This window comes from Myiozetetes cayanensis, unplaced genomic scaffold, assembly GCF_022539395.1.
Source record: "Myiozetetes cayanensis isolate MyiCay16 unplaced genomic scaffold, myiCay2020 scf24, whole genome shotgun sequence".
Classification (NCBI taxonomy): domain Eukaryota; kingdom Metazoa; phylum Chordata; class Aves; order Passeriformes; family Tyrannidae; genus Myiozetetes; species Myiozetetes cayanensis.
In genome coordinates, this window is record NW_026087456.1 from 4,910,647 (window position 1) to 4,933,978 (window position 23,332).

At 37.9% G+C, this 23,332-nt stretch overlaps 1 long non-coding RNA gene across 1 annotated transcript in view; it reads left to right on the forward strand.

The window, feature by feature from the left end:
- The window catches only part of LOC126642736 (uncharacterized), a 64,622-nt gene that overhangs the window by 18,999 nt on the left and 22,291 nt on the right, over nucleotides 1-23,332 (forward strand). The window contains exons 2-3 of the long non-coding RNA XR_007629518.1: nucleotides 3,121-3,181; nucleotides 21,317-21,382. This is a non-coding gene — a long non-coding RNA (uncharacterized LOC126642736). The remainder of the gene's footprint in view (nucleotides 1-3,120; nucleotides 3,182-21,316; nucleotides 21,383-23,332) is intronic.

Consider the following 23,332-nt stretch of genomic DNA (forward strand, 5'->3'; position numbering starts at 1 on the left):
TAAAATATAATGGAAGTTCTTTGTGTATGGGCAAGTTTCCACAACAGAGAACATAATTTGAAAGATATCCTCATAAAAATGCATGTAATTTATGTATGGTTTGCAGTATTCTGTACAAAGAAGTCTCATTGGGAACAAGCCTGAGACAATGTCTGTAAATGTTTTTGATTGAAGATATATTTTAAATTTGTTTAACTTGGTTAACTCAACTTGAATTTGTCTCTGCCATGGTCAAGGACATTCTACTTGAGCAAACCTGATCTAGTGGAAGGTATCCCTGCCTGTGGCAGGGAGCCTGAAACTGGATGATCTTAAAGGTCCCTTCCAACCCAAACCATTCTATGATTCAACTTGAATTATACTAAAATCATTTTCAGATATTATGACTCATTAAGGAAACTGATTTTGAAACTTAATCACTGTGAAACTTGGAAGCAGGAAATACATCAAGACTGCAGGATTGCAACTCTGAAAATGTGTTTTAAGTTTCATGTATATAGAAATATTTCATAGTATCTTGAATGTGTCCTGAAAATTTTCAAGATGCTAAGAAGTGTATTTTAGGAACTTCACATGAGAAACGTCCTTTGGTATTAATTAACACAGCTTGTCATAATTATACGGATAAACACTTCCAAAACACTTTCTGAGAGTGTCAGAAAAAGGCTTCCCCTTTGTCACTGCTTATTGGAGATGCCAAAATATTAGCATGACACTTGAACAGCCCTGCATTCTGCTTGGCCACGTTACTGATATGTAAGAAATAACCTGAGGGGGATTTAGCGAGAACAAATGGAATGACTAGTGTTCCCATGTGTTTATTTGATTTACTTTTAATAACTTTGCACATAAATCATTCAGACCCAGCAACTCAGATTTAATATTGAACAACAGTAGCTACTCTAAAGATTTTTTTTTTTCACTAAGCAAATGTTACTGAACACATACTCTGAGTTTACATTCCTTCTTCACTCAGTGATTGGTCACTTCACAAATACTTTAAATCATGAATAAAAATTAGACTACCTATTTACTCTGCATAGTCATGATTTAAAATGTCACTGTATTCCAAAAGGCAACCTGGTATAAATATGGTATAAATTGCTCTGTCCCTTCCCTTTTCCCTTCCCCTTTTCTCCTTATGCTTAACCCTGTAATTTTGTGTGCTTCGTTGATGTAGTGGGTTGATCTTGGCTGAACACCGGGTGCCCACCAAAGCCACTCTGTCATTACCCTCCTCAGCTGGGCAGGGGAGAGAAAATGTAAGGAAAGGCTCATGGGCAAGGACAAGGGCAAGGAGAGATCACTCACCAATTATTGTCACAGGCAAAACAGATTCGGCTTGGGGAAATTAGTTGTAATTTATTGCCAGCCAAAGCAGGGTCCTTCCCACAAGAGACAGCTCTCCATGGACTTTTCCAGCATGAGTCTTTTCCATGGACAACAGCTGCTCACCATCAGCTCCAGTGTGGGTCACTCACATGGAGTGCAGTCTTTCTAGGAACAGGTTGCTCCAGTGGGTCTTCCACAGGGTCTCAAGTCCTACCAGGTTTCTGCTCCAGCCTGGGTTCCTCTCTCCACAGATCCTGCCAGGACCCTGCTCCAGTGTGGGCTTCCCACAGGCTCAGAGTGTCATTTGGGCATCCACCTGCTCCAGCTTGGAATCCTTCACAGGCTGCAGGTGGATCCCTGCTCACCCATGGACCCCCATGGGCTGCAGGGGCACAGCTGCCTCACCATGGTCTGCACCACGGGCTGCAGGGGAATCTCAGCCCTGGCACCTCAAGCACCTCCTCCCCCTCCTTCTCCAATGACCTTGGTGTCTGCAGAGCTGTTCCCCTCCTGTATTCCCACTCCTCTGTCCAGCTGCAGTTGCAGTTTTGGTTTTGTTTGGGTTTTTTTCAAGGGTGATTCAGAGTAGTTTTTCTTCTGATTCCGTGTGAGTGCCAAGACTTTTCTTTTTTTTTTTTTTAATATGTTGCAACTATGTCTGCAAAGTGACATAAGAGGAATGCAAGTTATGTATTCTTCGGTTGCCTTTTATTTGGGCTTGAAAAATGTTATGATTCCTCTGCAAGGAGAGATAGTTTTTAGACTGAGATGAAAGAGAGAAAATTGCCTTGCTTAAGTAGAAAAATTGCATACAGCTGATTAGGAGAAAAAAAATTGGTGGATTCTACTTTTTTTGATAGAGCAGATCTGTGCTTTAAAGATAATTTTTATCTGTAGTTTTTGCACTATATCAACCATCATCAACAATCAAACCTGGTATTCTGTGAAATTTCCTTGATGTCGTCACATACCTGTTAAAGTACAGAGGAACAATACTGGGACTGGGTCACATCTGAATATATAAAAATTAAACTTCCATCAGGTTTTCTGATATCCTAGAAGGTCACAAAGCAAGGCTGTCTCCTAAAAGCTTTTCGTGCCTTCTCAAAATGTTATCATGCCTTGGACAAATCCATTCAGTTGTATTTATACCATTAAGCACAAACCAAGGAAGAGCTTCTAGATCCAGAGTCATGGAGCAGTCACTCCTTGCATCCACATTACTTAAAGATTAAAATCCTCTATTTCACATTTGTCTTGAAGAGAACTGGCTGAGAGACTCCAAAGTGGAGCCAGGGAATGAACTGAAAATTATGAGGACAGTCAGAAGGTTCAATACTCAACTGAGATTTCTGGTCCTCTTTTCCTAAGCGGTAAAGGTAAAGATAATGATTTGCTAAGCAGTAAAGGTATGTGTTTGATTCCTGGCCCAAGCCGCCAAGGAAAGTGTGGATAAATCTATAGCTGACACTCCCTACAAAAGGAGACTCAAGTTTGGCTTTCTCCACTTGTGTATTATTTTTAGCTTAAGTGAAATTAGTCCATCTGCTGTTTTCTACAGTGAGCATACAATCGTCCAGTCTCCATTTTTTCTTATTTTAAGCTAAAACTAATTACATACCTTTTCCATATATAAAAGAAACATATGCATTTTATTATATTTTCATATTGTTGAGGCAGTGTTTCTTCATACTCAGGGATGAAAAGGGAAAGCAGTGGATGCTGTTTAGAGCTGCAGCCATCTTTATGAATCCCTATTTATTAACTTCCTTTCCTTCTTTTCTCCAGGGAACCTTGAAGGTGACCAAAGTCATCACAACAGATAGAAAATTGATTTGAAGCCTCAGAGGTAATAATTCCTCCCTTGTTTAATCTTGGCAAACTAGCTGTAACTCTCTGCAAATTGGTAACATGCAATATGGAATGGTAGGACAGACTGGGTTTCAGTGCATCCTTAAACTTCATTAAGCATCTTCCATTCCCATCTGATTAGAAAGATTTTTGTTTGGATCTGAGCTGCAGTAAAATCTGGGTCATTGGGTTAATGGACAATAAGAAACAATTAATTTATAAATCCATCAAGTGATGATAATGATGTGGAATAGTTTTAAGTCTGTAAGGATTTAGGGGATGCTGTCTTCCCTTTTTATCTCTTTTTAAGGTAGAATATACTTTGCTTATTCCAATTTAGGAGACATTTTAACTCCTTGAACAACCAGTGATGCTTTCCCTTACCCACTTTATATATTTTCTTCTTAACTGGCTGTGTAAATCCTTTGGCTGTGTGGTGAATATTTGTGAGCATAGGCAGTAAACCTCCCTCCGAAAGTGAGCGGCCGATTTTATGAGTGTTGAATGAGTAACCAAAACAATAATGTTTCTCTTCCACTTCGCAAGAGGAACAGAGGGTTTTCATTCAAACCATTTTAATCATATCACTGTCATACTGTGCCCTTTATCTAGAAGTAAATATCAGCCAAAGTTTACTTGAAAACGAGCCTGGGTTTTGCTCAAATAAGCTAATGAACCTTTGTGAACTTTCAAGACTGGGCTGAATTTCAACTTTGGAACAATACTTAAAGCCAGGTGAGTTTTACTGTAAATATTTCCACCATGGTTCCAGCAACAATCTGATCTTGTTTAACTAGTTTAACTAAATGCTTGTGTAACAGTGAGGACTGGATGACAGGCTTTTTATTAAGAAAAAAACTGAAAAGTAAAAGCAGTGATAATGTGCTACTGTTGAAACTGTGTGCTAAGTTTCTAAATGTGCAGATTGAGACAATGTTAAATATAAATATTCTGTTTCTTCATCTATACAGGTTTATATATAGATACCAATAGAAATCAAATGTCCCCAAATTTAGTTGCATAGGAACAAATATAATAAATGTGATTTCTTTAAGTATATAGATTTGTCAAATCTAAGACAAAATGAATGTTACTAGTTACACCATCTCAGACTAGTATTGCTAATCTCTATAAACCCTTTTTTAAAGGGTTTGAACTTTTAAACATAACTCCTTGCAGAAGGGAAAGAGAACGAATGGGGGGATTCAGTGCAAGAACTGGAGGTTCAAGAGACTGAATATCACCTCACAACCAAAAGCAAATTGCATACTGCTGGTAAATAGACAAGAGCACAGAAATCTGTGTCTGTCCATAAATCTCCCTTTGCCTCTACCCCCCTACCCCAAAACCCAGTCCAAAACATTACTTGGTCTTCTAAGCAGATGGAGCATAGAGATGCTTTCACACAGCAATGCAATTGCTTCAAGATGGACCACAGTGGTTGATAAAAATAAATAATGAATAAATAATAGAATATGCTGTGCTCTTGACTAGCATAAGACGTGGGGATTTATAGAGAGATCACCCACCATTTTTCTGAAAAGTGTTTGAAGTTTGTTCCAGATAGTCAAAATGTAGTAAATACACATAACCAATATCCTAGTTTAAGGTCTGTGATTATGCAGGCAAAAGATTATATGAGTATATATGCAATGAGTGAATGTTACTGAGATAAGTACACTTACACTGGTGCAAAACTGGTGTGACTGGATGAAGAAACAGGCAATTAGCAGAGTAACATTGACCTGGAGCTCTTATTAGGTGGTGGAATTGTAGTATTCTAAGGGTTAATGTTTTCTAAGCTTCTTTTAATTGGAAGTAAAGATTGTGTAAAAGTTTTCTTTTTATAGCAATAATCTGTAGATTAATGTTTCCTGTGTTTTAATGACATGTTCCCCAGCAGCAGATGAGTGGTATAAAAATGTTTAATTAGAGTCAGTCATAGCCTGCTGGCAAGCAATGACCTTACCTTCAACTCAGCATACTGGATAAAGAACTTGCAGTCTTTTTCGCTCTTTAATGTAAGTTTTAAGCCTAACACGTAGAAAGTGCATTTTTTTGCATAGTCTGCTGAATGTTGACCATAATAACAGCACAGTAATATCTGTGTCTTTTAAGCAATTTTAGTTATTTCCTCTTTGGAGTTTACTGAGAAAGAAGGTTCTGCATGTGTGAAAAGGGAGACAGAGACACAGAGGGCTGAAAGTTCAGCAGATTTTCTGAGTTTTGGTCTTCAGCTTCTGTTTTGTTGCCTCCACCTGAAGCAGAACATTAGCTACTCTAGCTTGATTTTAGTGCACTTAAGCGAGGCTTCCACTCACCACGATCTATTCCCTAAGGTGTTTATTAGTTCAGGCATGTATTCCATAAATTACATGGAGGGCACAATACTCTGTTTCAGTTTATCATCTGGATGAGTCTGTGCTTTAATCTCTGTTGCAGGATGAAAGTCAGGGTTTTACTCCCCTTGCCATACACTCTCCTGTTTCTTAGGAAAGCTTCTTCTCATGCTGCAGCACAAGAAGGAAGAAAATCTGTCTGCCATTATATGCTGATACAATTAAATACATGAGCTGGCTTGCATTCACATGGCTGCAAGTCAAGAAGGTACCCATAAAAAATCTAAAATCTATGTGTGCATGCATTCATGTGTGCACATGTATAAAATACAATATAAGAGGGACATGCCAATTATTTTTCTCCTCGTTTTAAAATGGATTCCACACTCTTATCGTTGCCAAAATAAAATAAAATAAACCAAGTGTTTCTTTCAATGCATCTTGCAGTCTTTATCAGCTTGGTAAACATACACTGGGAAACCAAAGAGAAACTATTGGTGTTCTTTAGCAGAGAGAGTGAAACAAAACCAGACATTCTGAGAGTTTATGAGAGCATGTAAAAAGATCATTTCCTGAAAAAGTCCCTAGCTATAACTGGAAGATCAAAATGTCCTGATTGGGAGATTGTGTTAGTCACAAAATATGATATATACGTTGCATTTTGGAACTATCATCTGCTTAACACTTACTGTTGCTGGACTGGGAAAAAATAACACATATGTTGCTACCTTATTGAGTGTAGCAGTAATAATGAAAAGGGTAGAGGAGGTAGAGGGGAGAAGAAAGTAAATGTTAGAGGGAGCCAGCATTGTGTTGAGAGGACATGCTGGAGTGTAATTCCCTTCCAGTAACTTCTGGATCGACTTAGCCCCACTACCTATGAACTTCTGGCTCACTGGCAGAAAAATGAGCCATGCAATATTCTACTTACACAAAGGATAAAAACCCAGCTCAATCCCTACCAGTACATACTGTTTGTTCTACTACCCTGATGCTTTTATTTTCCAGTTGATAAACTGAGAAACAAGTCCTGGTGCAGCTCCCAGGTTATTTGCCAGACCTGTCAGAACTATCTTGCAGATGCTCAAGATTCAGTTATGTATTTCAGTGCATATGTGATTAACCCAGTTATAATATCATCTCCTCAGCACACATGGAAATACTAAGTGTATAATAATGAGTAGGACAGGTTGAAAATTATATATCAAAGTTGGTTTTTAATGTAAGACTGTACGTTTCATGTTTTACTTGGAAATTCAATTATTGTTGGAAAGAAATCCAAAGGTGGCTCAAAGGAAAATCTGCCTGGAAGTGTGGATATGATGACTGGATGTTTCATGCACCCCTGTTGCTCTGTGGGTCAGGGCCCAGCCATCTCTCATGAAACACCAGGTAGCTCAACAAGAAAAGGGATTGTAAGGCATCAAAGAAGAGGTTGCTTGATCCTAATGAAGAAAGGATAATACAGAGATAAGGCATTTGTACCACCAGTTGTTGTAATATTTTCTCAATTCAATGTTTCAGAAACAAATGTCATGCTTTTTATTTTTTAATACAGTCAATTTTAAAGGAAAGCAAAATTTTGGCTAAGAAACTTGGATGAAAACATCTTGCTTTAATAGGAAATTCTCAGGAAAAAAAAAAAATCCTGATTTAATAGTGACCAACAAAGCAGAGCTTAATTTGTGTAACAGTTTTAACTGGAAATACTGTTATTTCTGCTCCAGTGCATATGAATGTGATGGGTTCCTACTGTGAGGAAGAGAGAAACTAGAGGAAATATGGGAGCTGCCACACTAAATCAGCCCCAAACTCCGTCATTGCAGCTGCTGCTGGTGCTGGTAGTCCACAAAGAAGTTTGTAATACTATGTAAGTGAAAGAATCATGAACTACATTGAGTGTGCTTCTGATAAAAGCCAAACATTTTTAGCATTACTTTCCACTCTATATTTTTTATGTTCATGTATCCTGCATAGCTTTTTATTTTCAAGTTTTATCTCCACAGCTTCCCATGGTACTAACGTGTACAATTACATCTTGGTGGTAGAAATAGTTCTTAATTTGTTTCTCCTAATTTTTTAATTTCAGTTACTGTCTCAAATTTATCATACTTGAATTGTAGCTGACCTCATTCATCACTGATTTGTATGACAGTTTCTCAGGGGCCCTGTCCACCTTGGATGCCACTTGCTAAACCTTTCTCTGCATCTATTTGCAAGTGGGGTGGTAAAATCCTACCTTCTTTATGAAGAAAAGAGTCAGAATGGGAGGTTGAAAAGAAAGTGCAGCTTGGACTTTGTCCTCTTGGCATGTAAAAGGGCAGCTCATAAGATTGCCAGCCCTAAAGCAAGCTGTGACTGCCTGGCAAACGCTGTGTCAGTCTTCCTCAGCCAACCCACCTTGTTTTGCCTTCAGGCTGGGTTCAGCTTCCCATTTTACTTGGAAGACAGAAATGTGCTAAACTACAGGAGCCTTGAAAATCAGTTTGTCAGAGATTCATGCATACACACTGCTTTTTTTGCTTGTAATTTTGAGAGGACAATAGAAGTGCTGATGTTGTAGAACCATGGAATCGTTTAGGTTGGAAAAGATCTTTAAGAATATCAAGTCCAACTGTTATATGTTTAACCACTTTATGCTTGTGTAATCTCAGTCTTACTTTTAAGGAGGACCCCAGCATTAAGGAGCAGAACATAGGTTACAAAAGATTTGTTTAAATGTAAAAAACATCTTGAGAAATGTTCTTTATGATCTATTGGTTACTCAAAGTTACTCAAAGTGCAATTCTAAACAGCAGAGTATATTTTCTTTACTTGTGTTCAGTAATGTACATTTTCACTTTCATGCCTTATTTCCATTAATTCAACTGAAATGCCCATTAATCTGGTATTCCTATTATCAGTATCCTTTGAAACAGACCAGATTTCCACCAGAAATCCTGACATATATGTTAATCTTCTCCCAGTTAGGAAAAGAAAGGAAAAAACCCAAACCACTTTGGTGTCTATGGGTCAGCCATGTGTTCGATAAAAAAAGGTTTTATGTAGCTGAGACAAGTGAAAAACATTTTCAGTAATCCATTTAAAAGACAGTGGCTTTTAAATCAGTATTCTTTTGAGTCAGGTCTATGACTTAATGCCTTTCTTGAAATTTTAGCACCAAGGGAGGCAGTATACCTCTGTGCTAACTAAGGAGTGGCTGCAGACTATTTCAGATGATTTGACTTCATCTCTGAAATGTCCACCTCTACTTGCAGTGAGTTAGAAGGGTAGAAAAAGCTACTTAATACTGGATCTTCTGCTCCTACAGGATTTCTTCATCTTAGAAGGTACAGAATAAGAGTCATGTTTTTGGGGCTCTGTGAAAATGCTACAGATATCATCTCTGCTTCCCGGTTACTCTTCAGAGCCTGTACTACTCCCTCTGTGCCAGGGCCTGCAGGACTCTGAGGTCGAGGTGTCTGTGGTGGTGGTGGTGTATTTCCTCCTGAGCATAAACTGCTCCCCAAGTTCTGCTGGTGGAGCTTTGGGCACTGGGCACTGGATTTACTCCAGCAGACTGCTAGAGGTGCAGATCATAGAGTCATACCCTGCTGCCATGGGCAGGGACACTTTTCATTAGACCAGGTTGCTCAGAGACCATCCAACCTGGCCTTGGACACTTCCACGGATGAGGCATCAGCGGTGTTTTTGGGCAATCTGTGCCAGTGTCTCACCACCCTCACAGGAAAGAATATTTTCCTAATAATCTAATCTAAACCTACTCTCAGTCTGAAGCCATTCTCTCTTATCCTGTCACTACATGTTTTTGCAAGAAGTCTCTCTCCATCTTTCTTGTAGGCTCCTTTCAGATACTGGAATGCTGCAATTAGCTCACCCAAAAGCCTTCTCTTCTCCAGTCTGAACAATCCCAATTCTCTCAGCCTTTCCTCACAGGAGAGGTGCTCCCTCCCTCTAATCACCCTGTGGCCTCCCTTGGACTTGCTTCAACAGGTCAGCAAAGATGGGCTTTGAGTGCAGTTTCCTGTGAGTAATTTTGCAAAAGCTTTGTAATGGTTTAACTATAGTATGGATTTTTTTAAGCGGCACAATATGGAACTAAAATCAGTGCATCTCTGTGTGGGAAAGGGTTTTCCATGTCACATAAAAATGCTGGTGGTTGACAAAAGAAGTCTCATTCTCCACACAACCTGACCCAAAAACTTAAAAGATGGCTTTTTGGTAGAGGAAGGGTGCGGGATGTTGCTGAGTTATCACAATGGTGTTGGTGTCTGATAGTTTTGGCATTGTTTGGCAGAGTCTGCACTTAGAATTTAGAGCCTGCAATATTGAGGTATTGTAGAAAGAATAATGTGGTAATACTTTGACAAATAGCCAGTATTTTCTGCAAATATTTAATTTGTTATGTTTTCAATTATCAAAAGTAAAATACATTGTGATAGTCAATATTTTTTTAATTCTTTCCCAAATAATTGTGCATTTCATTATTTTAAAATTGAGAGGGGTTACAAAACAATTCCTAAATTTATTGAAACTTACCTTTTGATTTGCTTACTTCTGTCTTTGTTCAGCATGTAGCACACTGACAATTAACATTTGGCACCTGCACAGTGCATCCGCCCATATGATTATAGCTTTGGTAAACTTATCGTGTAGATAAGACACATACACAGTGTTACTGTTCAAAATGTCAAACATGTTTTCAGGTAGGTAATTCCAAAAGAAAATGATGCCATCATACTAGCAGGGTACTAAAATACAGTTACTCACAATCAACAAAGAATATGTTCAATCCAGAGGCTATTACTAGAGGAAGGTCTTTTGGAATTGAGAATGTTTGAGATGGAGTTGTTTCTTTTTGAGGGGAACTTCTCATTTTCCACTAAATGATTGGGAATCAAGGGCTATTATTACTATTGCTTTTATTTCACTCTCCTGCGGTGACTGGGAGGAACCTCACCTGCAACAATGTGAGTGCTGAAAAGGCAAATGATGTTTGTGGTCAAAGCTTCCTTCATTAGAGCCCTCCAGCCTAAGGGGCAGCCAGTCTGGTTGGCTGACAGTTTTCAAACTGAACATCATCAAAACTATTAAAATTCTTCTTCAGTCAGCCAAGTGGATGTATATTCCCACTTCTTCCACACCCTGAATTTCCCTCTCTTTTTCCTGGACATCAGAAACTGGTCTGTCAAGCAGCACAGCCCAGCCACATTTGCACATAACAACTATTCAAATTAATACTAAAACACACCTCAGTTGAGGTTTTCTTCCCTAGTACAGGATTTTCTAGCACAGTGTTTCTCTTTAGCAGCTCATTTGACACTGGATGCCTGACCTCTGCTACCATAATAGCTGTTAATGGAAACTTCACCTCATGCAACGATAAGATGGATTTTTGGCAGCTGTGAGAGATTATGAAGAGTAAGAACAATCTTAGCTGGAATCAGAAGAAAAGAAAGCATCTGTACCTTGAGAAACGCTCAGCTGGTTTTCATTACACACCAAGCCTATATTTATTACAAAGACTAGCCAAGAGACAGAAAATGATCGGTCTGTGCACTCGGAGCAGGGAGGCTTGTGTTGGCTTGATAAATTCTTCCTTTCTTCTTGCTTGTATGACTACAAGTGACCAGAGGTGTTCAAAACTACTGGGAGTCTGCCTTGCAGACAATCCTCTGGGAAAGATCTTCAGCATGCTTTTCTTTTGGTGTTGCCCCCTCGTTTCTAGCTGTCTTTCCCTCCTAAAATGGAAAGTAAAGGAGGTGAGGCAAAACAAGGGGGGGAAAAGTTACTTGTTTCTGTATACAGCAATTTTACTACATCAGACATCAAATAAATTAATATTTTTTTTAAAGTCTTTATCTCTAGAAACCTCTTTTCCTAAGCATTGTGTAAATGGTGATAAACATCTCAGGCCACAGAGAAGATCAATTAAAATTCAGAATTTGAAAGCTCAGTTGATAAAAGTGAAAAGTAGGAAAACTCTGTTGAAGAGAACCTTTGGTAAAAAAAACAAACAACAAAACCCCAAACAAACAGAGGAAAAGTGTCAATGAGAATAAGGAAAAAAGTTATTTTATTTTCTGTCTTCTATCCAAGCCTGGAAAACACCAGCGATTCAGCTGAGCTGTCACTAAAGATTAGGAGACAACAGCTACCAACCACAAAACGTTTGGATGTGTCACCAAAGGCACTGTGAGGGGGGAGCCAAGTGAGTCAAGTAAACAGAATGCTGTGGCTGAAAACTTTGATTTAGTTCTAACTGAGTAAACATGAGGCTGAACTGTTGTAAACAACTGTGGAGTTTTGCCATAGGTCCTTTACATCTGAAGTGAAAATTAAATTATACAAGGCAGAAGAGAAGACCATTCAGAATCCTTTTTTTCTGCTGAAATTAATTTGTAAATTACTAGGATGGGAGGCAAGATTTGTCTTTTTAGGTCTTCCAAAAGGATGTGAGTTAGAGGGTTCTGCTACTTGTTTGATCTGTTGCAGCTGCTCTTGGAGAAGCCTGTTCCTTTGAGATGGTAGGAGATGTTCTAGTAGTATTTTCTATATTGCTGTCGTTGCTGGAGGTGCCAAAATTCAATTCAAAACTTCAGGAGTGATTTAAAATCAGCATGTTCTTCCAGTGCCAAGTGATGGTGAGTTAGATATAGGACCTTACCCATAGGAAATGATGCACTGTATATATAAGTTAGATATAAGGTGATGGCAGGCAGGGACAGAATTTTCTCTTGTACAACTGCAATAGAGTTCTTCTCTTGTCTGTAGGCACATTTATGTATAGAAAATATTAACTCCTGAGATGAATCAATTCCACCTGTCTTCTACCTGCTTAGTGCCATGACCAGATACCAAAGCTGACAAATTTAGCCTTCCACTCATATAGAAGAATTTAAACTTGAAAATTTTATTTGATTGCTGTATCTGTGCTAAAAACATTGCAAATCACCAAACCTGATTTAATAGACTCTTTTAGTCATGCTTCACGAGGGTTTTTATGCAACATGAGCATTGAGTGAAATAAAGAGTGATTCAAAATAGAATCAGAGTTATAGAATTATTAGGGTGTGAAGGAATCTTAAAGATCATCTAGTTCCTAGTCCCCTGCCAAGGGCAGGGTTGCCACTCACTAGTTCAGGTTACTGAGGGACCCATCCAACCTGGCTTTGGTTACTTTCAGGGATGGGACATTTGTCTTTCTCTGGACAAACAGGCAGTTTTCAAATCAATGAAAATTTCTTTGACATTTTCAGAAGAAGTAGTTGCTGTAAATGATAAAAAATTTAGACACAGATCTGTAAAAGCACCCAATTCCTATTAAGATGTCTTACTCCCTCTTATCCATCTATGAGGATCCGGACCCTTGGCTGTTGAGGCTTTCTGGCGACAGCCTAGTCAGGCTTTGAGGCAGAGATATATGAAGGAAGTTACATCTACTGGAACTGGAACTGCTTCAGAGAAGTAGCTGTGCAAGAAATAACTGCTGGCGCTGTGTTTGAAATCACTGAAAAGAAGGAAATTCTTCACAGACTTCAAAGATACTTGTTTTTGGTTTTGTTTTTGTTTTTTTTTAAAATAGGACTCCATTTTGCTCTTTTGCACTCCTCTAAACTGTGGTTGGAATTTGATGGGAGTACTTTTGTTTTCTGGTCTATGAAAGCAGTCAGTGCATTTTTAGAATACGAGATAAAAAGCTTTGCTGGGGTTTTTAAAGAAGCATGTCCCACTGGATCAGATGTGGAGCAAAACTACTACCCTGAAATTGGTCTGAAATAATTTATGGAATGATCATGGTTCTACTGGTACACTTCATGTTAAAGTATCTCTCTGTTATACAAGTTCTACCGGAATTGTCAAACAGTTATTTGTATGCCACAGTATAAGAAATGATGTAGTGTGTTGTTATAGTATGAGAAGAAAATCACCCAGGAAATCCTGAAATGTTCATGTGTAAATGGGTTTTAAGAGCTATGTTTGCTTCATAAGGATTCTCTTATCCAGCATGTAGAGAGCCAAAATATTGCTTTGGTTTGTGGTGCATTTCACATGTTTTTACCCACCTAAACGGGGTTATTTCATTTAAGGTATATATGAAAGCCTACTCTTTATTCAAAGGCAAGAGACAGGCACCTTTTAAAGACTACCTTGTCTTCACTCAGAAACCCTTTTAAAAAGGGATGAACAGCTATTGGAGGTTCCTCTTCCCATCTTGCCTTCCCCTCAACCTTGCCCAAAAAAGTCTACACCTAGAAACCATCAGAAAGACAAACCCATCCTTAAATACAGAGGCAGTGACACTCATTTCCATACTTTCTCATGTGTGCAAGACTGAATGGAACAAAACAAAAAAACCCTCACTCCTCTGTGAGCAAGATGAGTTCTGTGTCTCTGGATAAATATTTTTAGAACCTTTTACATAGACCCAAGAATCTCTGGTGGCCTATGGGCCTAATTTTGGGTTTGATTTGAATTGTCAGGGTGTGAGACCAGACATAATGAAAGCCATGGAGTGTTCCATTATTTGTTATTTTTGGCTGCTCGTGGGGAAGATTTCTCTGAGCAGGTGTGTGTCATGGTACAGCAATCTGTGTGTCAGTATCTTGAACAGAAACACAGAACAAGATCAAACACCTCTGTACCACAATTATTCCCACATATATTGTTTTTCTATTTTTTCTTTCTTTCAAATGCAGCTGCAAGTTTCTGCCCCAGCTAAGTTCTGGTGAAACGTAGAGATATTAAATTAAAAAAAACAACAGGATACTTTCCAAGGAACAGAAGCAGTTGGATTATACAAATGAGACATTCCACTAAATGAAAGCAGGAGAAGTTCAAAATCCAACTTTCCATCTAGGGAGAGCCTTGTAATTGTAGACATGATAAAAAATCCATTAAGGTAGCTTTGGAAATGGTTGTAAATATCTTTTGGAAACGTGGTGGGGGTGGAATAAGGTGCTGTCATTTGGCATGTACAATCTGATTAATAAGAGAATTTCTAAAGTACTGTGTAAATTTTCCTGCTTCTATCTTCCCCTTTCCTGTTTTACTACATTTCATACTTGGACAATAGAACTTGCAAGAAGAGTATAATTTTTCTTGAAGCTTTTATTTCACTACAGCTGAAGCTTATCAATGGAAGGGAAAGGGTGCCAGGAGAGATGGGAAGTCTAAAAGTCAGGGTAAATGAGCTCTCAGTAATTCCTTCCGTGTTCCACAAACAGGGATATTTGGGTATGTCACCAGTAGGGCCAGCAGGACCTTTTGAAGTAGCATCTTGGTGTATTGTTCCAATGAGATTATGTCTAACCCATGGCACCCAGGTGGCATTCCTTCATTAGTGACAACCAAGGCTGTAGGGGAAGGATAAGATCATCCCCAACCTTTCTTGGCCCTTCAAGCTGTCTGAATCATTGTGGAGAAGGGAGCTGTGATGACTTTGCTCCCAAGTAGACAGTGATCCGAGATGCCAGGGCGCATGGGTCAGCTGAGCATGGTGTGTTTCCTTCCAGAGCATTATCCTACCCCAGGAATTCAGGAAATGAGGTGGTGGATGTTGTGTTTTCTATGATAGAGCACTGCACTCTAAGTGCCCCACCAGATCTGCCAGCTGGTGGAGTGTCTGTCGCCCTGCTCTCCCTTTATGTATTCATGGTCCACATTACCATTTCTATTTCTGTTCCATAGGCACAGATCTCACACTGTTCTGGGCATCCTTGTACTTTTCTGCTTCAGCAACTCACCTGATGTACCAATGTAGTGAAGCTGAGAGTTGTTCTGCTGTATTATATACAAATATCTGACATCAATGAGAAACCACTGTGTTATGGTAGTGAAGAAGCAGTGACGGCAACTCTGATATTACCTGTGGGAATGTGTTTGTGTCCTGTGTTATTACGGGCTATCTGAATGGAGGAATTTGTACTCAAGTGTCATTCTCCTTATGTATCTAATCTATAGTGAGTATTTGTGGCTGCAGTTTAAAGTTTTCATTCTTTGAAAATACAGTATGATGCTTATTGTAAATATGAGATACCGAGAGTAGAGCTTTGTAGAAGTTAAATATCACTTCGTGTTGGAAGCCTTCACGTCTAGAAACAAGCACACTTGACCTTATGTATGATTTCCAAGATTTCTTGTGCATCAAATGAGTTCTTTGTACTCAGGTTTTTAATGCATGCATTTGATGTAACACAAGCCCATTATTTAATGCTAAATAACATAAATCACCATGCACTTTGTAAAAGAGTTACATTCTAAACCAGCTGTTCAGCAGTAAAATGAGGTTTAGATGAATTTATAAAGTGGTAATTTTTTTTTTCTGATAATTGTGATAGGGCAAAGGGGAACTAATATTTGTAGAACTGGCTGTAAACCAGGACTGATTTTGATAAGCTAAGGATCATTGAGATAAAACCCCTACAACTTTTTTTTTTTTTTTGCTATGAATGCCTCTGTATTTAAACAGTAGAAGAAAGTATGTATAGAATGCAAAGAAAATAAACCTAGATTAGATTACTAGTTTAGTAATCTTCCCAAATGAAAATACAGACTTGGAATAACAGTTCAGAAAGACAACAGTAACAAATGCAAGAAACTGTGAGGGCATGAATTAATGATGAGAGAATCTACTGCTCACAGATAATAAATATCTTGTTTAGGAAACAGAACCACACGTTTCTGATAACTAATGCCTTTTGTAATACCCGCCAAAATGTCCCTCTGGCAAGGTTGTCTAAAGGCAAAGTAATAATTGAGCTAAATCTGGAGTGTGATTGGAATGTGCCAAGTAAAGGAACGACTTGAACTGCTTTCACAATCCAAGTGATGGAGAGCATGTTGGGAAGAGAGGAGCCATGAGGAAGGCACAGCTTCAGCTGTGTGAGTAGACCAGGCTCTCTGATGCCTCAGCAGATCTGCTTTCATTCATACTGGCTGAAAATCTGACCCCTGGCACTTTCAGGCTTCCTTGCAGAGCATTATTTGATTAGAAAAGAGAATTAATGATTGTGAAGTGTTTGAAGAGAAGGAGAGGAAAATTGTCTTGCTGATAAATCTCGTGCATAATGCAGGGGTAGAGCAGCACTGTTGTGACAGTTCTGCACATCAAGGATAATTCTGCCAGCCTCAGTGGAACTGAGCTACCTCAGGGTAAAAGAAAAAAGAAATACTGATACATTATGGATTTGAATTTTATTCAGCTATGTAAACAACACTAGTCCAGTGGGCTATGGTATACTGATTACTTATGGTATTTTCTTTCTTCTTAAATAGAATAAGAAAATCCTTCTCCAAGTTGAGTAACTAATTGCTTTGTGAAAGCAGAGATCCTTTATAGTTGCCTCCATCACGTCTTTGTTGTCAAGAAGATTTCTGAGGGATTAAAAACCTGTAAGCAGCTTTCAAAAACAAATACAAATAGTGATTTAGATCAGTGGCAACAAAGTATGAGTTTGAAGTAATATCTTTGAAAGTGCAATGATATTTACAATACATACAAGATAGAGAAAAAAATCTTGCATTTTAAAAAAACAAGCAAACCTAATATACTGAGTGGCCTGCCTGGAATACCTGTAATTCTGCATTTTTGCAAGAAATTACTTTTGATAATTGTGAAGATGAAAGTGGTTTGCAACACAGTGAGCGTTAGCTAGTGGGAAAGATGATCTGAGATTTTATATAAACTTGCTTTCACAAAAGGAGTTACGCAGTATTATTTCTAGTGTAAGTCTCTGTTCCAATTTTGGTATTTTGGTGAACTGCTGTGAGAGCACTACAGAGAGGGTGCTGCAAGTGTGTGACTCTGAATACAGCCTTTTTCTTTAAAAGGCTAGTATGGATTTAACTGAAAAATAAAGCTCTGTTTTGTCTACTTTGAGGAGATAATAGTGCAATTACCTGAGCCTTGCAGCTGGCAGGCTTTTCCCATGCAAATTTGAAGAACTCTTATAGTGCTTAATGAAGATTTTGTGCCCTGATTAATTATCTTCAGGAAATAGCCATGCTGTAATTGGCAGCCTAAAAGGGAGTCAATTAGCAAGATCTTTGTGGGACAGCAGCCTGCCTTGGTGGGCGAAGTTAAGGCAATAGCATGTTTTCTTTAGAGAACACCATTGCAAATTTGATCTCGCCTTGTGCTGGTTTTTTATCATGAGACAAAAATGAAGGTACACAAATGAAAAAAAAAAATTGCACATAACCACGTTTCTAGCCTGAATAGTGGTCTAGTTATTCCACTATGTGAGGAGCAGAGTTCTATCTAATCCATGTTAGTGTATACATAGGACTGGATGTGATAGTTATAGAGATTACAAAACAATGAGATCAAAACGGGAGTAATGCAGTAGATTTCCAATACATTTTAATTTCATTGTAGTTTAGTGACTGCTGGAGTATCTCCCATGCAATTCTTCACTGAATGTAGTGTGCTTTACAGGGAAGTTTGATTTGTCTCAGTATTAAAAACCACTGTTTAAAAGCTTCAGTAATATGACCATTTCATAGCTTTGGTTGATTACTTGTTTTATCTGTGATGAAATGAAACAAAACAGAAAGATAGTGTAAAATGCAGCCAGTATTCAAGTTAAACAAATTACACTGAAAAATAAATAGGATTCAGTATTAAAAGGCTGTTGTGGGTTCAGTTTGCAGATTTCATGAAGAGTAAGTATTTGTACAGGTCTTTTTGCTTTTGTAATGAAGTATCAAATTGGCAATATTCCAGGCCACTCTCCAAAATACATGAAGTTGATTGTGGTGTTAAAGCACTTACTCTAATTTGTAGAAAAGAGGAGCAATAAAAACTCCACCTAAAAATCAGAAACGGGGTTGGGGAGAAAAATACTCAAAATACAATTAAAATAACAAGCTATTTTTGCCTTTTCATTTTGGATGATGAAAAGATGCCCATTTTCTGGAAATCCAGCAGGAAATGTTGAATTACTTTCTTTTAACTTACTTTTGAGAAATAAAATCCAAAGAGGGGAGGTTACTTAGAATAGAAGTACAACACTGATCTTTAAAAGTAAATAGATAAAGAATCAGCTAAAGAGTCTGGATAGCTGCTCCTTGTTATGTTAAAATAGTAATTAGGTTAAAATAGTGCAACAACATCAAGTAGAAAAGAATTCAATCACTACAACTTAATCCTCTCGAAAAATATCAAACATCCACCTGTAATGATTTATCCCAGGGGATGTGTAAGAGGGTTGGTCTCATAGGCAGCACTGGGTAAATTCATTAGTAGTAGAGTAAATAAGAAACATTTTGCCTACGATGTGAAATTCAGTTCTGACACATTCTGGGGATCTCTAACACGTGGTTTCTTTGAAAGAAAGGCTTTCTGTTCTGAAAAGTAGCTTGGATCTCACTGGACAGCAGAGAGTACCTTATTTATTTCTTTCCCAGATGAATGACAGAGTTAGCAGCTGAAGAGAAAGCAAAGATGGCTGGAGATTTATAAGCCCACTTCAGATATTCACCAGCCAAAGCAACTGGCTGAGTGCCCCCCGCGTGTTAATTAAAAGCTGGCTGTCACAAAGGAGTCTGGAGCTGTGTAAGGAGGTGTTTGTGTCACTTAGACAGACCCCGAGTCTTTCCCTAAAGGTTCAGGATCCCAGAACTCTGTCAAAAGTTCGAATTCTGTCAAATGGGGGTTTGTGCATTGATTTAATTTTTAAAGTGTGGACTCCCACTTGGTCCCCCTTGTTTTTATTTCGAGCAAGGGCATTCTTTACTCAGTGATTTGCCACAGGGGGGTAAATCATCAACAGGAGTACTTAGAGATACCTCTTTGCATCTTTCATTGTTAGCTCTTACTCTAAGCTGTAACTGAAGACAATTGAACTGCAGGTGAGTAATCCTTCTTTTAGAATTCCAGAAGTTTATTTTAGATATTAGCTCACGTGCAGTTTGGATGAAAGGATAAAAATGTTTTTTAGAAAATGTATTGGAAATAATGCAAAGATAGTTATCCAAAATTCTTAAAATTTTTTAGAAGTTTTGGGAAAAAAATGGAATGTTTTCCTTTTTTCTTATATTTTTTTTCTACCTTCTATCCCATTACTGAAAAGTAAGATATGGAAAGAAATAAATGTCTTCCCTTTAAGCTCAGAAGATTTCCTTTCAAAATTGCTAAAATAGCTTAAAAATTAAATGCCTGTATGATTTTCAAATTTGGTAAATAGCTTTTTTTTTTTTTTTTTTCCCCTGGAAAAAACCCCAAACCAAATATGACTTGAAAGTTTTTTCTATAACTCTCTTGTTTAATGTAATGAAGTGCTCTTGCCCCAAAACAGATAATTGAAAGTGACAGATCCATCTATCACTTAATGATTTTGTTAAGAGAAGCTACATCCTGAAGCAAGAGATAAGCATTTGCACCCTAAGGAAGCCTTGGAACTCTAAGGTTAATTTTAAATAGTCAGATCTTTTCTTTGACAAAGCAATACAAAACTTTGTGTGCACAACAGTATTTTGTCTGGAACTGCCAAAGGCTGAAAGAGGAAAACATAATTTTTTTTGGTAACCATTGCCACCAAAGCATGAGCTTTGGACTAATTGGAGTAAAATCCAATTGCAAGAAAGGACTTGTTCTAACAGCCTAGTCTGTAGTAATTGATCAATAATCTGTTAATTGATAAGCTGAATAGAATTACTGACAGTATATCGAAGATCTGGAACCAACACAATTAAGTGACTTTCATGTCAAAGACTAGCCAGATTTCTCTCCTCACACAGTGCTAAGTTAATCTTCAGTAGCTGTTATAAGTTTCTTCCTAAGTTTAGTTAATTCATTCAGTTGCCAAGGTCAGACTTAATTTTTTCTTATCTATTCACATCTCTTCCTTCTATAAAGCACAGTATATCTTGCAGAAAAAAAAAATTAGGAAAATATTCTAATGCAATTAACCTCATTCTATGAACTTTAATGATACATGGAGTCATATCCTACAGCAGTAATATAACTTCAGGAATAGACTTTGGTGCTGCATCAAATAAGGATGAGCTAAATCAAAATAAGGAACAAAACACATACCAAAATGTGTGGTTGTTTGTTTTTTTTTTTTTTTGATTGAAAGGCTGATATGAGTTGTAAGATAAAAAAAAAAAAAAAAGAGAAAACAGAAAGACAGTATTGTTCACACTGGACATAAACTGAGAGGGAAGTCAGGGAAACAAAAGTTTATGCTACTATGTTATTGGGCTTTCTGTCTTCATCTGTCTATGAGCAGTTTGGCAGTCTCAGGAACACTTTAAAGTGAAAGAAATTATCATTGCAAAATTTGCTCTTACAAATAGGTCAAATTGGTGGATATTGGTAAAGGAGAAGCTTCAATTTGGAGTCCCGTGCCTTTTTCTCTACCTCTTTCCTAAAGGTGGAGCTCAGCAGCTGTCCTGTCTGACTTGGCTCATGATCTGTTCAGTCTAAATGCCATATTAGGCATCCAACTAGTATAAATTAACTCTTGTTCAGTTTTTAATTAATAAAGAGAACAATCTGTGTGCATGGAAAGGATAAAATTAGAGAATGGGGGAAAAACCTAAAAGTGCTGTGGAAAAAATCAGCAGAGATGGGGTCAAGTGTGACTATTACACACAAATGCACAATAAATCAGGGCTCATTTTGGATTTACTTTATTGTGGAAATGTGAACTTTTGACATTTTACACGAAATCCCAATATTTATAGACATTTACTTATATAAATAAACTTGGTCGCACATACGTATGTATTTAACATACTTAGGAATTCCTGTGCCTCACAATAACAAGGAATTTTTTTAATTCCAGAGTTCCCTTCCATGTGCCAACCTGACCCCAGCAAGGAGAGTGAGCTGTCAAGCCATAAAAATAAAGGTTAGTGTGATTTTCCTACGTGTCATGTGTTGCCCTGTAAGGACAAGCCTTTTCCATGTCCTGCTGTCCCAGCTGGTGTTTGGTGCTGCCTTGGCTGGTGTCGTCCCAGACTCCCCTCGTAGCTTCCTCATGCCTTCAGCAGCCACCCCAACTCTCTGTGCTGAGCTGATTTATCGACCTGTAAGTGGTAGGAGTGAAGGGTGAAGGGAAGTTTGTGTGAGAGATGGGGTGGTGGGTGGAGTAGAGGGTCCTGTGAGAAGGGCTGAGAGGGAGGGAATCTGCCATAGCTCTTGCCTACTGCCTGCAGCCAGATGCTTTCTGCATTAGCTCGTACATTATCTGAGGGTTATCTCCATACTATTCTTCCAGGGGATGCTGGTTTATCTGAGGGTGGATGATATATGGAAAACTGTGTAATTCATCTTTTGTCAGTTCAACCAGTCCAAATACTTAATGCAGAAGATCAGACTAGAAGACAATCATGGTTCAGGTTGTTCCAGTGTTAAAATCTATTATGTGTTGGGTTTCAGTGCCTTTTTAGCTGCAAGATGATAATTTGTAACATTTAGAAACTCTCTTATGTTTTGCCATTTGCTGACTGTGACCTTTAGCATATGTCAAGCATATGGTGAATTTCTGAATGCTTGAATTGTATCAGCAAGGTGCTATATTCCTACTATTTAATTGTTTTTAACTGCCAGCTGTGGCATGAGAACACTCTAGACGGGTCACTTTCTATTCATTTAACTAGTAAGAAAAATAAATATTTCCTTGTTGATTTGCTGATGTATTCACTTTGTTTCTGCAGCACCAGAAATAGATCTGGTAACAGTAAAATAGCTGAAAGCAGGAAAAATTACTTTCTACTCAAACGAAGGACAAATCCCTCACATTTCTAAGTAATTTGATATAACAATGCTTGTAAAATATTTAGCTTAGACATAGAATCGTTACAAGGTAAAAATGTTGTATTATTTTCTCTTTCACACAGTGTGATGTGCTGTTATCTCCCCATATTTCCACTAATATGTGGGTAATATGCATTGGGTGACTGTTTGCAGTGTATCAAACCTGACTGTGAAACTGTGCTTTAGCATTTTATTTGCAACTGTAAATACTCAGTTCTGAGGTCAGGCTCTGGGAGATCCAAGGCAGGCATTCAGCAATGAGGCACTGAAGCTGGGAGATGAAGGAAAAAAGAGAAATTAAAAGAAAAACAAATTGACTTAATAGTTTCAGGAGGATCAAACAAATAGTGTACCTCTTCTCTCTTTTTTTTTTTTTTTTAATATATATACTTTTCCATTGATTTACCTAACTTAACTATTCCCCATTATTTTTCTCTTTATGTTCTGTGGCTGCAAGGAAGTTGATGACCTGCTAATTTATTCCTTGTGTTCTTTATGAATTTCATCTGTTGCCAAAAATTGCCCTCAAATGAGGGTAGTCAAATGAGAGCATTTTCACATCACTCTTAAGCACCCTGCATGTGTTCTGCTTTAAAAATAAAAATAAGAGCCTTTATTTTATGAGGGTTTTTTTTGAAACCCACAGAGCCGTGAAGCTTACCATAATTTGCAGAAAGCTTTATGAGTGGGAGTGGGTGGGAGGAGAAAGAAGGGAAAAAAATAAGCCAAAGGAAGGTGAGAAGATCTTTGAATGAAATAAATAAAATGAGGCTATGCCAACTCTTCCCTGATAGTAGTGGGAGAAGGATACAGAGAAGTTATTACAGCATATTTCCCAGGTTCCACCAAGGTAAAATTAGAAACAGTCTTGGCAGTGGGTAACCAGAGAAATTGCCATATCTGTTTCTTTAAATTTGAATATTTTTCTCCATAAATGGAATTAACACCTTTCATTTAATTAAGACGTTAAAGTCAAGAATATGATTTTGCCACACATTTTCTGATAAAATATTGAATAGAAAAGAAAAAAAAAATTAAAGGA